Consider the following 4136-nt stretch of genomic DNA (forward strand, 5'->3'; position numbering starts at 1 on the left):
AGGGCACTGAAATCCACAGGACAATGGGAGGGTGGCTTCACAGCCCCTCTCTGCCATGTGGCAATCTTTGTTGTGCAGGCAGCAGCATTTGCACAGCTCCATCAGCAGCTGGTTTAGTAAACTGACCACGTTGAAAACTAACTTGCAGTTTGCTTTTGAGGCAATTTCCAGGTTCCTGGTCCAGAAGTCTATGACTGTACAACTCAGCACTGGCATGGAGGAAGGCACTGGCCAAGGGGCAGAAGAGGGAAGGTGAAAAGTGCCTTGCAGTCACAGCCTGGCCATGAAACCTCACCCTAGGCTAATTGATTGCACAGCCAGTGCCAAAAATCTATTCCTGCCCTACTAAGTTACGGCCATTTCAAACCATATTTTTCTTCCCCAGTTGTTTGGCAAGACTATTATGTTCCTAGCTTTAAATACAGCTATCTAGGGACTCCCAGAGAGACATTTATTTTTATTATGTTTTTCTTTGGACTTTATTCACAAAGCCAGCAAGTATGAGAACTAAAAAGCTGAGATTTGAAAGAGGAAGGGGGTTTAAATCAGAAATACCCTTTTTCAAGAAATTTTGGTGAAACATCAGAATCTGAAAACAAAGACTAGAATGTAGACAGAATTTCCTTGGTATTTGAACTCTCATGTTTTAGTAGAAAAACCCCCACCCTGTTTGAAACAGGCCCCAGATTTTTGAGAAGCTGATGGAAGTAATGGAGTGTGATGTACATAGCTGAGACAAGGAATATACTGGAAGAAGCAAACACAAGTATCTTTAAGAAGTTGCCAAGACCTGCAGAAGGCTGACACAGGCAATTTCCTCTGAACTGAAGCTACAAGCAAATGAAATAGATGGAAGGCTGTTGAAATTCAAGGTAAGAGTCTTCTGAGCTACATACAAAAGGAATGAGCAGGCAAACCAGAGTTATCAGGAGTTTGGAGTAGGTATATGCTATATGAATGTGCAGCCACCTTTATCAAGATTAAATCTTAAAACTGAAAATTTTAGTGGAAGAGAACAAAAATATACCAGTTACATTCACTCTTTACAACATAAATAGGTACAGCTTCAAGGAAATCAAATGCTGCTTTGGAAGGACGTAAGTCACTCAGAGCATCCCAACTTCAGGGCAGCAACTCTCTTCAGACCAGTGACAATCAGCATCACAGAGGTTCCACCACCTCTTCCAAAAGCAAAGGAGTGACAAAAGTCTGTGGTGGTAAATGATTTTTTCCTAATGTAGAACTTGACACAGGTATTGGCCACTTTTAGTGTAGACACCTAAGCTGGTGTTGGACTTGCATCACAGTGGCCATTTGCTGACTGACACTATGACCAGGAGCACTTGCTGCTCTTGGCTACCAAATTTTATGGTACAAATTTTTTCTGAGTTTCTGGACAGATGAAGACAGTTCAGTACAGTGTGCAGCTTCTGAGGGATCAGGGCCAGAGGTTTTTCTGTACAGGATGGTCTCTGAACATAGATTGAGAAAGGTGTATTTGGGATGGATGTCACAGATTAACACCCCCACAACTGAGGAGTTACTAGAGAAGCTGTTGGAATAGAAAATTGAGGCTTTCAGAGATCTGCCAGGATCAGCAAAACCCTTGCCCCAGATGCTGAGTGCACCTACTGACTTTGGATCAGGTTCTAGAGGGAAATGTCACCAATTGCAAGAGTTACAAGCTTGCCAGACCCCATCAAATAATGAAAACTGCAAATGAACTTTTACTGAGGGCTCTTTAGCTGGTTTTAAAAAACACCACCACAAAAGAAAACACACAGATGGATTTTGTTCGGTTGATGTAAAAATCTATACAGTACATAACATCTTTTTAGGTCAGGTATTTTAGACTGAAGACAGTTAAGAGGTGTGAATAACCTTTAAGTAGAATGCACTAGAAACATGAAGAGCTACTGGGAGCTAGCCAACAATCAGCTGGTAAGATGGGTGGCTGAGGCATGGGAAGCATGACTCAAGATCCTGTTCTGTCAAACTCAGCAGGGAGGGCTTGAACTCCATCTTCCCCCAGGACAGCTCTGGTTCACTCAATATTTTAATATTCAGAGAAATGAAGCAGTTCCAAGAGCAGGAATTGGAGGGAGAACCAGCTAAGTGGTTTAGAGATTTATTGGAGTTGCAGGCTTGCCATATTATTGCACTAAAGGTGGCATCATCGCCATGAAACGCTTCCAGGACATTGTTTCATCCTGGTGCAGGACAGTATTTTTTCCTGACCTTTCTAAGTTTGCATGGGCTAGGAAAGTATTGCTTTATGCATATGTAGATTGAAGTTTGAGTCCAAGCCTAATTCTGAGCAAGATGTGTGTGTGTGACGGTGACATGAAAGGGTCTTTGCATAGGTCCCATTCACACTCACCCCCTCTCCCTTGTGATTGTCTCTGATGGCCAATACGATTTGTCCTAAGATAAGAACACCAAGTGGGAATTGTCCTAAGAGAAGAACATCAGGTAGGAACTGAAGAGGAACTGGATGTTTTCCTAAGAAACATTCCAGAGATGAGGGAGCTGTGGTGATTGCAATTGACTTTGGTACACCTCAGCCTGCAAAAGGGTATAAAGTGCTGCCAAAGATAGGCCAACTGGGCAAACTGGTCTCCTGAGTTTGCAGGCAGCTTCTGCCTGGGATCCTCTCCTGGCAGGGACAGCTGCAGGGTACATCCAACCTAAAGACAGGGAACGTTCACTTTTGGACAGGTAAATGTGTAAAAGCATTAAAACTTGGTCACATATGGAGATAAAATCCTAAAGTGTGCTACACTGCTTTGCTGCTTTGTAATTGTGCATTCTGCAAGGTTAAAGACTGTAAATGTGTACATTTCTAGCTGGACCTGCTTCCTTAGGAATCTCCAGAGCAATCTCACTGCTGAATTCAGGTGTAAGGAAACAGAACAAACGGAGGGAAGGACTCTAAATCCCACCTAAAGACTGTTTAGCCTTACAGAACAAAGGCTGAGATGAAATCTACAACTTTGGTCTATGCATACAGCAAAGGGGGAAAAAAAAGAAGAAAAAGAAAAGATCCAACTTACCCTACAACTGCATGTAAAGAGGCACAGAAACATCAGTATTAGTAACACCTAGGAATATATCAAGCAGTGTGTTAGCAGGGTGTGTATTAGTGTGGCAGCAGAGTTAACGTAGAGAGCAAAAGAGTTCATTTTCAGAGCAAAGGTATTTTCTTCTTTTAGACTAATTTGCTTAGAAAAATACTATGTGTGCACTTACTTTTATAGTGTACTAATCCAGGTAAACACTTCCCCTACTGTTTATATACCTCAAATATAAGCACCTGTAAACACTTGAAGACAGTAACCAGGTAAAGCTTACAGATATGACTCCAACCAAATATATGTGTAAAAAAACAAGCTCCACAGCAAAGCAATAAAAGGAAAATAAAATATGGCAACTCAGATTTTTGGCAAACATTTTATAATTTTTTATATAAAAATCTCAGTAAGAAACCAAGCAGAATATCTGACGGAAACATCTGCCTTACAACAAGTTCAAAAAAGCCTCACCAAAAAAAAAAAAAAAAGAAAAATAAAGAAAAAAAAAAGTAAAATTCCAACCCCCCAAAATCCTTTTTAATTATAAACCAGAATATCAACAAAACACTTAAAATAATCTCAGATTGTTTGGCAACTCATCACATCATAACAAGAGACACATTTGATCATAAGAAAAGTTTAACTTTATATACAACTTCACTTGAACATTTGCTCTTACCAGAGTTAATATACATTAAAAAAAGATTCTGGCAACAATACCAGATTCTATTTTTAATACCTGTGTATAAAATGTAACATAAAATGCTGAAGCTCTATCATTAGGAGAAGTGACATTTGATTTCAATGGGTCCCTCTTTGTTGAAAAAGACAAATACTGAACAGGTGTTTAGTTGCAAAATAAAACTGTTCCATTTTCGGGTGATGTTGGCTGACTGAAAACCTAACCTAATACTATTTATTTCTTGAGGTCGGTAGTAAATTTACAAGTGGAAATATAATCTAGTAAATTTGAAATACTTTGTCACAAATGTGAACAGAAAGGAGCCAAGTCCCTTTCACTATGCTAAAACTACTTTAATGCATGCGAGAAAAATACTTTACCAA

The sequence above is a fragment of the Acanthisitta chloris genome, unplaced genomic scaffold (assembly GCF_000695815.1).
Source record: "Acanthisitta chloris isolate BGI_N310 unplaced genomic scaffold, ASM69581v1 scaffold27543, whole genome shotgun sequence".
Taxonomy (NCBI): Eukaryota; Metazoa; Chordata; class Aves; order Passeriformes; family Acanthisittidae; genus Acanthisitta; species Acanthisitta chloris.